Below are 16,497 nucleotides of genomic sequence, written 5' to 3' on the forward strand. Positions count from 1 at the left end.
TATGTGTGTGTGTGTGTGTGTGTGTGTGTGTGTGTGTGTGTGTTTTTCAGGCAGGGTCTCATGATGCCCAAGCCAGCCTTGCCTTGCTATGCTGCCAGGGATGATTCTGAACTCCAGATATTCCTGCCTGCACCTCCAAGTGCTTCGATTACAGGCATGCATGGCAATGCCTGGCTACACTGGAATATTAACATATTTATTTCAAAACTTTTGAATTTGTAACTTATTAATGATTTAAATTTACATAACATACACTTTATAACTACCACTAGTACTTAGCTGGTACTTACTACTTTCCACACACTATTCCAAATGCATTAATGATTTACTCTTCATCACAACTATGAGGTATGTATTGTGCTTTTAAAATTCTGTATGGCATTTATTTATTTGTGTATGTGTCTATATATAAGTGCATACATACCACCTTACATGTGTGGAGGTCAGAACACAAGTTGCAGGAGTCAGTTCTCCTCTTCCACCATGTGGGTCCTGGGGATCAAACTCATATGGTCAGGCTTGGTGGCAAGCACCTTAATAGGCTGAGCCTTCTTGCTGGCCCGGTATGTATTATTATTACCTGGGTTTTGCAGCAAACATGAGATTGAGCTGTTCAAAGTCATGAGAAGATAAGTACCAGAGCCAGCACCTGGTTCTTAGATCAGCAGGCCACTAACACTCTGACAAAGCATCTACAAGTAAGCAATAGGATCAAGAAGAGTTCTAACAACAAATAAAAGAGAACGGGGTACCTCGACCTTGATATGCAAGAGGACTTACTGCTGGGAATCAGTAAAGCCCCATGGTCTCCTGACGTTCCCCTTTGCTCTGCAGTAAAAATTCAGAATCAACTAGGAATATGCTTATGGCGTCCCCTTGATGACGGGGCAATCTGCAGTCTGGGTCAGTTTACCTCTCCTCACTTTCCCACTACCCATTTTCAACAACATGTGGGCAGATATGTTCTAGGAAAGTAGAAGTAGACAGTGCTGAGTTTGTTGTGCTGAGAAAAGGAATGAGGAACAGGCCACGTAGGGAACCTATGAGACAAAACTATTGGGCGAGACCACACAGGCTCCCATCTTGCAACCACTTCTAGAGCTTTCTCTATTTGGGGAGACTTAGCTAAAATCTCATCTGAAATATGCTTTTCGTGGCTAAAAATATTTAAAAACTAACAGTGTCATGGCAGGGTCCTGGGTCAGAAGTCACACACCAGGATCCTGATCTCACTTGGAAAGGCCATGACTAAGCTTGAGTAGGAAATTTAGCAGCTTTGGGTTTAGTTTTCTCATTTAGTACAGCCTCATTACTGCACAGCTAGGCTCCTAGCCATGTTTATAGATGGACAAATAAGGGAAATTCTATAAAAAAGCAAAGTTACATTCATAATCGTACCAAAGTTTAGCTTCAGAGGGCAAATGAAGACCTCAATTCTCACAGAAAGAAAAGAAGCAGGGTAAGTCAATAACGCAGACTAACAATTAGGTTCTCCAGGTGTGGTCTTGGTGTGATGGGAGACAGTACTAGTCCTTCAGGATGCTTAAATTATGTGTGTGTGTGTGTGTGTGTGTGTGTGTGTGTGTGTGTGTGTGTGTGTATGTACATAAGTACCAGTGCTCACAGAAGTCAGAGGCTTCAGATCCCCCTGGAGCTGGCGTTATGGGCAGTTGTAAGTTGTCTGACTTGGGTGCTGGGAACCTAGCTCAAGTCCTCTGGAAGAACAGTACACACTGAGCCATCTCTCCAGCTCTCCCCAAAGATTTTTTGAAATGATATTTAGCTTGATGTGGGTGGTATATGGACAACAGGTCCAAACGGGCTTATTAAGATAATGAGCAAAGTTCACTCAACCACATGGGCCCAGTATCATCTCCTTGCCCGTCTCAGAAGCAAAGTCAATGCAGGGCAGTTTGCATGATAGCACATGAGAATCCCATATCCCGCTTCTAACCCTCACTTTGCCCCTGACAGAACTTAAACAGTCTCCTTAGCTCTTCAGTCTCTTCTGTTCCTCCTTAAAGAAGGGACAATGTTAAATGATAAAGTACAATCTTATTGCGATTTAGAGTGATCTGAGCCGGGCTTGGTGGCGCACGCCTTTAATCCCAGCGCTGGGGAGGCAGAGGCAGGCGGATCTCTGTGAGTTCAAGGCCAGCCTGGTCTGCATAGCAAGTTCCAGGACAGCTGGGGCTGCAGGGAGACCCTGTCTCAAAAAGACAAAAATAAAATAAAAAAATAAAACATGATCTGCCTTCTTTGTTTATTCCTTGGATAACCAGGTAGAATAGGCTGCAGGAACAGGGGGAAAAAATCATGGACGAACCATCCACTAACTTCCAATCTGAATACAGCAAGAACAAAGCTTTGTAGGAGATCTGATGCAGAATCCTTTTTCATACCAGGACTGAATAAGATATTATTATTATTTGTTGCTACATAAAACAGGTCTTTCCCAGACTGGTCTCAACCTCTCACCCTCCCCCTGTAGCATGTTCCATCACACCTAGCTCTAACTCTAATTAAATAAGATTTCAATGAAGACTTCTTGAAAAGTCATTGAAACGTATTTTAGGCTGAAGGTAAAAGCTGATACCTCCTAGAACAAGACATGGTTAGAGAAAAGCAACTTAAACAGTGGGGAGTTGATGGGTGAGCTCAGAGACTAGCACCGAAGGAGAGAAAAGAGTAATCTCTGTGTTAAAAAAATTGCCTCATATGGATACAGACTTAGTAAAAAATACTAGTTGGCACAAACTAAGTTTAAAACAGTTGGCATTTAAGAAGCTTTTCTAACATACTTAAAATTGAGGGCCAGCAAGATGGCTCAGCAGGTAGAGGTTGCCACACCTAATAACCTGAGTTTGGTCCCTAGGACCCATGCAGTAGGAGAGAGCAGACTCCTGCAAGTTGATCTCTGACCACCACACACAAGCCACGTCATGTGTCCACACACAGGCACATACCTACAACATACGCACACACGCACAAAGTGAATGAATAAAATGTAATTAAAAAGTACTTGAACATTGAAAAATGAAAATATTTCAAGTAATCTAATTTCCTAACCTTACATGGTGGGGATCAACCCTAGGGCCTTGTGCATACTAGGCATGCTCTCTGCTTCTCAGCTAAACCCCCAGCTACTGGAATTATATATCCTGATTTAGAGTCCATCTATGTTGGAGTTGATCCTGCCATTAATGATTGGAGGCAGAAACTTTACAGTATCAGACAGGAACAGAACTCTCAGGCAATGAATTTGCAATCCTAGATTATACTGTATTTTAATTTATTATCTTTATTTTATGTGTATGAGTGTATTGCCTGCATGTGTATAAGTGCACCTGTGTTGTGCAATGCCCAAGGAGGTCAGAGAGGGCATTGGATCCCCTGGAACTGGAGTTATGGATGGTTGCTAGATGCCATGTGGGTGTTGGGAATCGAACCCAGGTTCTCTGCAAGAGCAGTCAGTGCTCTTAACTGCTGAGCCATCTCTCCAGCCTTTATTTTATTTTATAGTTAACAGACCATTCCAGTTTTAAACCATCACACACACACACACACACACACACACACACACACACACACACACACAGGTGTGGGGGGGCATAACTGAAGTGCAGCTGGTAAACTGTTATAACTTTGTTAATTAAAATAACAAATTCTGATGGGCATGGTGGTGTGCGCCTTTAGTCCCACCACCTTGGAGGTAGAGGCAGGTGGGATCTCTGTGAGTTCAAGGCTGGCCTGGTCTACATAGTGAGTTCCAGGCCAGCTGGGGCTATAGAGAGACTCTGCCTCAAAAAAGACCAAAAAAACCAAACAACAACAAAAAACTAAATTCCTACCCCTAATAATTTTGAGAACAAGTAAATATAAACAAAGGAAATTCTGTGAGAGTTTATATATACTTGAGTTATTTTAAGATTACTTGTGGCTTTTGTTTTTGAAAACACGTGATGTTTACATAGTAGTATTTTGTGAACAATGGTTAATAGAGTTTTATATTACATAGCAGAGATTATTGATGAAAGACTGAGAATCTAAATTCATGTAAATTTTAATAAGATGGAAAACTTCAGATTCTTTATAAAATAAACCAAAATTAAAATAATTTTCCCAAGATCAACATTTTGCATGTATAAAAATTTATTCAAAGCAGGGGGCTGGAGAGATGGCTCAGCAGTTAAGAGCACTGGCTGCTCTTGCAGAGGGCCTGGGTTCAGTTCCCAGCACCCACATGGTGGCTAACAATTGCCTTTATCTCCAGTTCCAGTTCCAGGGGATCTGATACCCTCTCTGACCTCCTTGAGCGCTGCATGACACAGGTGCAGGCAAAACACTCATACACTTAAAAATAAATAAATAAACAAATAAGAATGCATTCAGGGATAAGGCTACACATGAAACACAGGTTTTACCTTCAATCCTATATTCAGTGCAGCACTACGCATTGTAGCTTTGAGACAAGCCAGAACATTTTTTATTAGTGTACATAATGACAAAACATCATGTACTTTAGCCATATCTACCCCAATCCCCCTCCTTTCTCCTTCTTCTAATGCCTTCCCTTCCCCCAAATAGTACCGTTTTACTTTGATGTAATATACATAATATGATATGTACATATATACATATGGCAGATAGTACAAAAATTCATCAGCAAAATAATGTACTTGCATATATAGTATGCATATTATATAATCTAGAATTCACATGAGAGAACTGTGTGACATTTGTCTGAGTCTAGCTTATTTCACTTAATACAATTATTTTCAATTTTATCCATTTCCTGTAATCCCAGCTCTTGGGTAGTGAAGGCAGGAGGAATAGGCATTCAAAGTCATCCTTAGTTCAAGGCTGGATGAGACATGGTCTCAAAACAAAACAGACAAAAGAAAAGGGAAAAAAATAGTTACGCAACAAAACATGTCATGTGCTTCTGTACTATGCAGCTGACCAAGGTTTCTAATTAATTTAAACAGTAATGATTGGTTTGAGAGCCACTCCCCTAAGCCCTTTCATTGATGGACTTTGGACCCACTTCCTGAGGAGACACCCCCACCTGCTTAGTCAGCCCCACTCAGACCTGACAGAATTAGACGGCAGGTTCTGGAAAAAGAAAGGCTCCATGATCTACCTTTCTTCTTTGCCTCTCCAAATGTCACAGCTCTCACAACGTGTGTAAACACTATAAAACACCATTGGGCCCTGCTGAACTCCTGACCCAACGTGCGTCACATAGTCCCCACACAATTCTGAGTTCTGACCTCCCTCCAGAAAAAAAAAAAAAAAAATCAAGTCAGAACTCCAGAAAGATCAGAAAGGGCTGTTAAGCCAAAGGCTTTCTCTGCTTCCCCCATCCTCCACCTGTCTACAGCCCACCACAGTCTTACAGTTCCCTGCTTACACAGCGTACTCTCTACTTCCCGCTAGGAGCTGAGAGGGCAGAGTCCATGTCTGATTAGTGATGAGGTCACTGGCCTTTAGCCAAGCACCTGGCATTCAGACCTATGACGGCTCCTGATCATGTAAGTCTACAGACTCAAAAGATCAGAATTATCTTACATTCTGCAGAACAAACATGAAACAGCTTTCTTTTGTAAATGAGTCATTTGTATCTGCATATTGCATATCTCTGTCAGAGACAAGCCCCCAGAATTCCATAGGACTTGATGGCATTACTTTGTTTAATTAACATTTTTCATCATAAAGTACACTATACAAAGGTGTCAAATAGCATAAGTTATAAAAAGTAGTGAAAACCCCATTTTTTGCTGCAGCACATTAAGGAGATCTTAAAAGTCCCAAAATAAATCTCCATGGTGCAATCACATGTGAGCTTTCAACATATGACTCCCAAAACATGGAAATCCTTATAATTTTTGTAAGTGATTTTTTTTGTTACAATTCCTGTATCACAGTTCTCAAAACTATAAAATGTTAAGCCCTTGAGAGTGGTTTCATTTATCTTTGTGTCTTCTCTCTCTCTCCCTCCTTCCCTTTCTTCCTAATTCAGTTGTGCCTCTTAGGAAGGCATGCTTACCCCTTCCCACAGCATACAGAGTAACAGTTGCTGGCCAGTTCTAGAACTTCTGAAATATTGGTTTCAACATGCACTATATGTGGCAGGTATCATATCATCTGCATCTGAGGAATGACGACCAAAATTCAAAGATTTAGCAAAGTGACCGTGATGGGGTTTGAACCTAGGTAATGTGTGTGCGTCCAGATCCCATTTCTCTGCCACTGTTATGTGGTGACTTTTTCGGATCTTGGCCATTTTAGTAGTTAGGAATGTGCTATTTCCCCCCCCCCCACACCCCCCCAAAGATGATAGATTTCCTTCCCTGTGAGTCATTCTATAAAAAGACTGAGAAACAGTACCCCCCACAGCCCTTCAACTCTTCCTCGTCATGGTTACCACAGAGATCACTGGCCAATTTCACCTTCTAGCACACAGCCAGCTGCCAGCTGCAAGCTCTGGGTCACCTGATACCCTGAGTGAGGTGTGAGTGTTTACCCTGCTCCCCAGTGACTTAAAAGAGGGGCATTTCCTGGATATGTTGAGGTTGAGCATGTCATTGTAGTGAGGTGTTCAGAGTGTGTGAGTCACACTTATTGCCTAGTAACTGGTTTGTGTTTGGCAGGGGTAAAGGTAGTTCAGCACAGGTACAGTGAGATATGGGGGCAGATCATTTACTCAGCACGACCTTCTCTCAGCCCTTGACTGTTGGTTTAAGGCTTACCCTTGACTTTTTTTTTTTTTTTTCTTCCCACTTTCCTCATTGGTAGTGGAGGCATTCTTTTTAAGTCAGGAGAATTCAAAAGGTTCGATGCTATGCAGAGAATCAACAGATCCCTTGCAGCTGAAGTAAAGGAAACATTATTTCTCCTATTGAGTTCTTGAGATTAATTTAAGATGAAAGGATTCTTGCATACACAAGAGAAGTGGAATTCTATGGTGTCATGGAAGTTACTTCCTATCCCTTAAGAATGAGTTTCTCTCATGATCTCAGTTAACATAACACACTTCCAAACAGCACTGAGTCACTAATCCTGATCTCATAATCAAGAAAGAATTTTTATTTTTAATTTTTAGCCAGTAAAGAGGATTGACTCATTTGGTAGGATACATTCCAGATCAGAAAAAAACTATTTTACTTAGATGTATTTTGTTTCCTGTAGAAGCTAAGAATCTAGAATAACACACGGACAACTGGGAAAACAGCAGAGCGCTTCCCCAGCATACACAAAACCCGGGGTTGAATCCCTAGCACCTTTCCCCCAAAGAAAACCACTCAGCTTGCATCCCACATAAAAGTTCCACAGCTGCCTTTCCTCCGATTTTTATATTTTTTAAAATTTGAGAAATGAATACAAGTAAACAATAAAATATGATCATATATGATCATATCCACCTCTTCCCTCTAATATTTTTGGCTTCCTCATTTTCCTAGTTATTTCTATGCATTAAAAATTCAAAGAAGTTGGGTGTGGTGGTGCACGCCTTTAATCCCAGCACTCGGGAGGCAGAGGCTGGTGGATCTTTGTAAATTCAAGGCCAGCCTGGTCTACATAGTGAGTTCAAGGGCAGCTGGAACTACAGGGAGACTCTGTCTCAAAAAGACAAAAAAAAAAATTCAAAGGAAAAGAATTTTAAGTTTGAAAACATACATATCAGATACATAGATGAGTTTGACGGTTTTTTCTTTTTAAAAATTTCTGGTTTTAGCTTTCTGGCTTTTATTTTGAATGTCCTTCTTTACAGTAAACATAAAAACTGCAGTTAGGTTTGTAGGAAATCTCTGTGGGAAAGCCCTAGTTCCTAACCATACCTCATCTCAAAGTTAAAAGTCTGTTGGAAGTCTTTTACTTCAATTATGGTCACCTCAGTAGGATCATTCTTCAGAAGGGGATTTTGAGGTCTAAATGATGGAATGATGGGTGTAGGTCCAGATTTGAGTAAGCATGACTTAGGACAGCCCTAAGGATTATTTAGTGCACTCAGTTATCTTTGGGGAGAAGGTGTCTGTAGGTACCATTCCTGAGTAACTGTCTCTAGGTCCTATGTTTTAATGACAGATGGGGACTGGTCTGTTTGGCTGGGATCATCAATCACTGGGAGGAGAGGGTTACATTGGAGTGACTGATGTAAGGGAAGACATCCCTTTTGTTAACTGAGAATTTTTTTTTTTTTAACCTTATCTCCCCCCATCCTAGTGACGCAGAGTTAGTGGAACTTAGGCCCAGCTGGAAAACAGGAACAGGTCCCTTTAACAGGGGCTGCCTATTGCTCCCAGAGTTGCTTCTTATAGTTGCTCCCCCTTCCCCAGGACTTTGCAACTGTTGCAACTGCTAAAGGCAAAAAGAAAAAGCCCACTGGTAGAAGAGCCTCCCTAATGAAGAATACCAGAGAGGACCAATGAGCAGGGAGAGAAGGGAGTCAAGAAAGGGCAGAGTCCCAGCATCCTATAAAGAGACCCACTCAGTGCCTACCCCCACCCCCAGTGTCTCCTGCTCTGGGGCCCCCTCACATTCTGATGGGAGCTGTTTGACGTCTCTTACACAGTTTGTTACTTTAGCGTTCTTTTCTCTTCTCTACCCCTTTTCCCGTGGGTGTTGCTTCTTTAAGGTCTCCAGGTTCATTCTTGGAGCCTGCAGCCACTTTCACTTTCTTTGAGTTTTGGTCTTCTGCCTTTCCTGGATGTCCAGTTCTTAGTCTGTCCCACGGAACAAACTCGGTGGATCCTCTAGAGGACAACTCCTCACCCTAAGACCCTAATCCCCTAGGGATTACCCTAAATAGTTCAGCATATGTCCATCCTCCACTGCCCCATTAAGAACCATACCTCCCTGTCTAAAGGCTCCTAAGGTCGCGCACTTGTAAATGGATGCTGTTTGTAGTTTTGGCTTAGAGGTCTCCACAGGAAAGGACACAGCAAGCATTAAATCAAACAGTTAGTGGAGGGGCTGTCTTAGTTGTATTAATCATCAAATGCCCTTGAGCTCCCATAACAAACAATAAGAATAATTCCTTTTTAGTTTTACTTTAAAAAACATTTCGTTTATTATTTTTATTTTATGTGTATGAGTGTATTGCCTGCATGTAAATACACCTGTGTTGTGCAGTGCCAGCGGAGGTCAGAAGACGGCATCAGATCCCCTGTAACTGGAGTGATAGATGGCTGTTAGCTGCCATGTGGGTGCTGGGAATAGAACCTGGGTCCTCTGCAGAGCAGACAGTGCTCTTAACTGCTGAGCCATCTCTGCAGCTCCTAATTTTACTTTTAAGGGGTTTCACTAGGTAGTGCTGTCCATTTTTCCCTGGATATTGTCAAAGGTCTTTTTTTTTCACTAGGGTACAATGTAATTGTTCTCAGTCACTCCAACTGCAGCCCCAGCACCTAACAGTCTTTCTCAGGTGAGCTCGACCTTGTATCCTGGTTGGAAGAACTGTATACCAACCTCACTCCTTCCTATCTATCTGTGAATCTTCCTATTCAAAGGCAAAGAGGTTTCAACGGTCCTTGTTTCTAGGACAAGCGCAAGATGCATCTTCTAGCTCTACAGCACTCAAACAGCCAAGGTCATATGGAATCTTGAGGAGAGTGTAGAGGTTGGGTACCACAGGATGTCTGTTCTGCTCAATTTGATTGATTGCCCTAAGGTTTGGACCAACCTGTAAGATCCATCAGCCTTTTTCACCAGTAGGATTGGGGTGTTATAAAGGAATATACCAGGCTTGAGGAGACCATCTTCTATCAGTCATTTAACAACAGGTTTTATTGCTAACCTCCCTTGTAAGGAGATGAATATTGCCTTCTTACTATGTCTCCTGGAGTTTTAGGGTGATACGAATTCGGGGTGGAAGAATCTTTAGGCCTCCTTGGTTCTCTCTCTCTCTCTCCTGTCTGTCTGTCTCTCTCTTTCTTTCAGGGTTTCCCAGTAGCACCAGCTGGCCTGGAACTCACTATGTTAACCATACTAGCCTCAGTCTCACAGAGATCCACCTGCCTCTGCCTCCAGAGTGTTAGGATTAAAGGCACGTACCACCACACCTGGCTGCCTCCAGATTGTAGGGAGAGTACATTTTTTTGTTTGTGGAGTTAAGAGATTTAGGGAGACCTGTATCTGCTTTTTGGCTTTGGTAAAGCTCATGTCTAGTATAGACATTAAATTCCTTCCCAAAAGGCTGACTCTAGTCTTGGGTACAAATAGGATCCTTATCTTAGTGAACCTTTTCTGAAATGATGCTCTCGTATCTTCAAAAGCAGGGGCCAAGAATCTCTCCCCCTTTATGCCTGAGATGCATAGCTTTTCTGTGAGAATTTGAGTCCAGAGGTTGTACCTAAAGACAGGATCTGCCTGGGCCAAAGTCAACCAAAAAGACTGTTTTTTCCTGCCTTGGGTCCCCTGTTATGTTTACTAGGGGCTCTTGCAGGGTCTACCAACATGAAGAGCCCCTGACCATCCCTATTCCTCACTGACTAGTCGTCATGAGGGGAACCACTTTTTTCTTTTTCTACGCGGAGAATTCTCTTTTCACATTGGTAGCATTTAATGTCTCACCTATTTACAGGCCTGTTTCGCACTGATCCTCCCTTCAGATGTCCTGGTGGGAAGATGTGGGGCCTGTAGAACTAGGGTCTGTTCTTTCCTTGAGAAGTCACCCACAGTAGCGCCATCCTGGCCCTTTTGCTTCTGTTTCTCCTCACCCCTCCTTACCTACGTTTTGAACCTCTGAGTAATTTCTCTAATTCTTTATCTTTTCATATATATTTCTTAGAAATATCTGGCCAGTTTTTGTTCCCAAACTTGTAAACATTCCTCGGCCAAGGGGATCCTCCAGGTTTAACACAGAATATCTTTTCATTTGGTTCTTTAGCCTACCAAAAAATTCAGTTGGGCCTTCATCTCTTCCTTTTGGATATTAAAAGCTTTATTGATATCCTAAGACTGAGGAACTGAGTCCTTTATCCCAATCAAGACTGTTAGGGCCCTCATGTGCTCAATAGGCTGCATTATTACTGTCCCACTGTGGGTCCTGATTGGGCAATTTAACTTCTGTGGCATGGACTCCTTGACCTGCTGGATAGCCCTGCTACCAGATGGTCACTGTGGCCCACCCAATCATCATCCTGCTCATCATCCTTTCTAAATTCAGCCTAAGTATAAAGCTGGGGCTCTAAAAATGGAATTAATTGCCCTGCTGTTCCAAAGAGGTCTTCCAATATGGGCTTAAACTTCCTTTTTAGATTTCTGACTTCACTACTAGCATTAACAAACCCAATTCTTCCCCCTCCAGGAGGAACTTCTTTGAGAGGAAACAAGATCTGGGGCTTCTCCCAGGGAGCTGAAGGGGCTATTTTGGAGATTTTTCTCACGTTGTTCAGTTTCCCTCATTGAATGAGGAAGGGTGGGGTATAATGAGTGGGGTAGGGAGGTCTCTGATCTGGCCAGAGTTATTGGTTCCCCTGCTATCTGGTCAGTCAGTCCAGCAAAAAGGAGCTGGAATTTCCACTTGAGAAGCCAGTTGAGGAGTGGGGCCCCTAGCAGCTTGATCATTTGGATCAGGCAGGCGTTGGCTAGGGTGAGAAGGGGGATTGAGACAAAGAGTTGAGGGGGGTCCCATTTAGGAAACTCTGTCTTAGTTTTATTTTCTTTGGGTTGTGTCCTTATTGAGTAAAGGACCTTTCTTGCAACAGAGGACATAGTCAGTTTCCTCCTGGGAGACTGAACTCTTATCCTTAACATATTCAGTTAAGAGCTGACAGATCCAGGGTCTGGAGAGGTGGCTCAGTGGTTAAGAGTGCAGACTGCTCTTGCAGAGGACCCAGGCTCAATTCCCAGCACTCACATGGAGGCTACAGCTATCTGTAACTCCAGTTCCAGGGGATCTGATTCCCTCTTCTGATCTCTATAGACATTGCATGACACAGGTGCTCCACCTACATGCAAGCAATACACTCATACGCATAAAATAAAATAAAAATTAAATTAAAAAGAGCTGTCAGGCCAGGTGTGGTAGAGCACACCTTTAACCCCAGCACTCAGAGGCAGGCAGATCTCTGTGTGTTCAAGGCCAGCCTGGTCTACATAGTGAGTTCCAGGTCCACTGGGGGCTACAGGGAGACCTAGCTCTTTTTTTTTTTTTTTCTTTTTTTGGAGATTAAAGAAGATTCATGGAGAGACCCAGACTTCAAAAGACCAAAAAACAAACTAACAAACAACAACAACAAAAAACAGCTGACAGACATAGACCTCATCAGACCCAATTCCTGCTGGGAAACTAAAATTCTAAGGATCAGTTCCTTGGTCCAAATAAAATAGCAGTACTCAGTACTTCAACATGTGTTTCCCTTTTGTTTCTAGTTCTTTTGTTAGCCTTTCAATATTTAAGTGTAAGTCCTAATGGGCTGTCTCTGAGGGAACTGGTTTCTTTATTTTTCTTGGAGATTGGTTTGGCCTGATTATTCCCCAAGACAGCCCTAAATTGAGAGTTCCTTAGAGGCTCAACCCGCCATCGTTAAGGAGGAGGTTTCTTTCATTCTGAGTCTGCTGCTTTGCCTGTCTTCACCTGATTCCCTTGTGGGACAGTGCTCATAACTGGTGCCTCTTAGCACTAGACAGGCCAGTATAAAAACCCCTATCTGGATTTAGAGACTTGGACTGCTGGCAAGCTGAATGAGGTTTCCTAATACCCTTAGAACTGCAGATCAGGACTCCACACTCTCTTCACACTCAATTACATGTCTCATTCACTCCCACACAACCTCTATAATGCCCTCATCCCTAAGACTTTGTCATTATCATGTCACTCTCCACCCCCATGAATCTGTTTACCATGGTCTGTGCACAGAGTTGACCGATTGTTGTGGTACTTGCCTGGGCCCTCCCCTGTGTTGCAAAGAGATTTTTCATCTGGGCATCATAACCTATTTAGATGCCAAATGCCCAAGCTTTGGTGCCACAAGAGGGCCATGGTACACATCTCCCCAAAGTTGGGGTTCTGGACGTCTTCCCGTACGGAATTAGAATCCAAGATGAGCTCCCAAGTTGTTGGAAATAAAATTTGGGGTTCAAAGACCCCACTGATAATGCACAAAGGGCACAACAAACAAAGCAAAAGACACTCAGCAAAGCAGCTTTACCTGTTCAGAAGTTGTTCTATTCAGATAGCAAGCACACTGGGCAGGAAGTTTGACAGGCTTTTATCCTAACATAAGGTACTGTGTATGTTTCCCATTGGCTTGAGTCTGACTTCATAGACTTTTAAGCAGAAATGGAATTGGAGCAAAGGAAAGGAGGGAGAGGAGGTTAGCTGCTCTGGGCCATCAAGTCCCAGAATGCAGCAGAGTCTCTACATAAAGTTTTATAAGGTGGAGAAGGTTATAAAATAGCACTACAAAGGTTACATTCCTGTGAACATTCTTTTGATAGAAAAGACGTGGACAGCTTGTAATTATTTCCCTTAGGAATGACTCCCAAATTATTTTGAAGTCCTTTAACCATGCATAAAGCAGATTTTCTTAAAATAGGGGTTACAATGATAGGTGAACTTGCTGAGTCACTAAAAAATGTTTGGGTTCATAGAAATTACTGCGACTAACAAGCACAGATACTCAGATTTTCACAGCTTTGATTTGAGGAAATGAAATTTCCTGAAGACAGCTAAGGATTTAAACTCATGAAGGTGTTGGTACCTGCTTAATACAAACTTTAAAAGAATGCCATTCCCCTGCTGTCCCTGAAGATTTCTGATCATCACGTGTCCACAGAACCCCACCTAGGACAGCGAGCAATTTATTCCATGTGCACCTTGAGAACTAAATGACCACTAATTGTCTCATTTTTTAAAAAAGTGTATTTAACCAACATTTAGGTATCTGTCTGTTATGTCCAGGTGAACAAGACAGCTGTTGTCCTTGATTTCACAGAGCCTGCAGACTAACTGGAGAAACAGATTGCTCCCGCACAGGGCAATGAATGTTTGCATCATCAAAGGTTGAAAGCTATAGGACACGAGGACACACAACCTACCAGGCAAGTGCAGGGGAGGCTTCTTGGAGGAAAGACTCTCAACTCAGATCTGAAGGATGAAGAAGAGTCAGGCTCGCTGGAGTGGAGCACCTGAGACAGAAGGGGCGGTATATGAAAGGAGGGCTTGTATATTTAGAAATGGTAGGAAAGTCAACTTGGCTAATAACGAGTAAAGTTGGGCTTTTAAACAACCCAGTAAGACCATGCTTAGATATCTGGATTTTGCCCAAAAGACAAAAGGATATGGGAGTGACATTCTACATTTTGTATTTTGTAAAAATCTCATGTATGGCCAGGTGTGGTGGCTGGTGCATGCCTTTAATCCCAGCACTTGGGAGGCAGAGGCAGGTGGATCTCTGTGAGTTCAAGGCCAGCCTGGTCTGGAACATAGCAAGTTCTCCCTTTGAGACAGGGAGACCTTGTCTCAAAGATCAAAAAAAGATACGTAAAAGTCTCCATGTAACCAGGTTCCCTCAGGAACAAATACCAGCTGCCACAATACCATTTGATGCCAGCTGCCATGGGTAATCTTCATTGTCAACCTACTGCATTTAGAAATCACGCCTCTGGGTATGTCTATGAAGGTAGTCTCAGAACTGAAGGGGGAAGACATACCCTGAATATGGGTGGTGCCATCCTGGAACTGGGGTTCCTGGAGAATGCCAACTGAGTGCCAGTAATCATCTCTCTCTGTCTTCTGATTACAGATAAAATGTGACCAGCCACCTCAAGCTCCTGTTACCATACCTTCCTTCTCATGATGGGCTATATCCCACTCAACTGTAAACTAAAATAAAACCTCTGCCCTTAACTTGCTTCTTGTCAGGTATTTGATCTCGACAATAAGGAAATTAGCTAATATTCCTCAAAAGCATGATAGTCAACACCGAGCATTAACAACCAAGCATTAACGACCATTCCCCCCAAACACCATATTTAACATTTTGAAAATATAAACTCTTCATTTGATCTTAGTCAAAGGGCTGACAAGTGATAAAACATTTTCTTGAGGCTATGAATATAGTTTAGTGGTAGAGTGCATGTTTGGCATGTGTGAGTCCCTAGGTACAATCCTCAGCACAAATAAAAAATAAACTGACTAGGATCAAGAGAACAAATGATACCAAATGCTGGTGAAGATGTGGAGAAAGGGGAATGCTCATTCACTGCTGGTGGGATTGCAAACTTATGCAACCTCTTTGGAAAACAGTGTGGAGAACTCTTGAAAAACTAAAATTGAACCTACCATATGACCCGGTTATACCACTCCTTGGCATATACCCAAAGGACTCGTCCTATTGCAGAGACACTTGTACAACCATGTTTGTTGCTGCTCTTTTCACAATAGCTAAGAGATGGAAGCAACCAAAGTGCCCCCCAGTTGACGAGTGGATAATGAAAATGTAGTTCATTTATACGATGGAGTTCTATTCAGCAGTAAAGAAAGATGAAATCATGAAATTTGCAAGTAAACGGATGGATCTAGAAATTGTTATACGAAGTGAAGTAACTCAGATTCAGAAAAACAAAAGATGTATGTTCTCCCTCATTTGTGGATCCTAGCACCAAATCTTTATAAATGGAATCCTTCTGAAATGGACCAACAGTCCATGGAAAACTGACACTGCAGAGACCCAAAAGTTCAGTGCCTTGCCACAATGGGCAGAAGATTATCCCACACCTACCACCCCTCCAAGGCTCAGGGACTTTTGAGGAAGAGGATGGCAGAAAGAATGTAAGAGCCGGAGGAAGGGGTAGAGTGTTAACTGGGAGTGTCCTCAGACCACTATGCCAGCAAGCTATAGTCACACCTCCTTCCCATGCTCATCAAGGAGTTGAGGGAGGAGTCAATTACCCCTCCCACCCAATCAGTCAACCTTAGCTGCATGTGGGGGAGGGGCTAAGGATATATAAACTGAGAAGGAGGGACCTCTCTCACCATTTTGTGAAGCTGTTGGGAAGTGACAGGATCTATATTTGAGTGTAGAATTTCCAGTGCAACCTTAAATGGGTGAGCACTCACTCTTCTGTAAATAAATCCCCACCCTATGCTCTGTTAGCAAGCCAATAAACTAGTTAGGATTTCAAAAAAAAAAAAGAACAGAGATAATGGAAACCTTTATTATTTCACCAAGATTGACCCCATGTTGGCAAATCCTTTGGCCTTTGATTTTTTTTCCCCCTTTGGTATTTTTGGGACAGGGTCTTCCTGTGACCCCTGGGGCCTGAAGCTTCCTGGGTGGACCAGGCTGGCCTCGAGCTCACAGAGATCTCTGCCGGCTCTGCCTCCCAAGTGCTGGGATTGAGGAAGTGTGCCACCATGCCCAGCTTTAGTCTTTTCTTACCCCTAGTTTTCCACCCTTAAATTTCTTTGTGTGTGTGTGTATTTATATTTATTTATATTTATTTATTTATTTATTTATTTATTTATTTATATATATATTTATTTAT

General features: G+C 42.5%; 1 protein-coding gene across 8 annotated transcripts in view; it reads right to left on the bottom strand.

Annotated features, from left to right (window-relative positions):
• Sgms2 (sphingomyelin synthase 2) overlaps positions 1–16,497 on the bottom strand; it is a 100,691-nt gene that overhangs the window by 40,923 nt on the left and 43,271 nt on the right. For 3 of the 8 annotated variants that reach the window (XM_029568756.1, XM_029568758.1, XM_029568761.1), the window contains exon 3: positions 14,047–14,136. The exons of the other annotated variants lie outside the window; for them this stretch is intronic. The gene's annotated coding sequence lies outside the window, so the exon portion shown is untranslated. The remainder of the gene's footprint in view (positions 1–14,046; positions 14,137–16,497) is intronic. 8 annotated transcript variants of the gene reach the window in all.

The sequence above is a fragment of the Nannospalax galili genome, unplaced genomic scaffold, assembly GCF_000622305.1.
Source record: "Nannospalax galili isolate Female #2095 unplaced genomic scaffold, S.galili_v1.0 scaffold571, whole genome shotgun sequence".
Lineage (NCBI taxonomy): Eukaryota > Metazoa > Chordata > Mammalia > Rodentia > Spalacidae > Nannospalax > Nannospalax galili.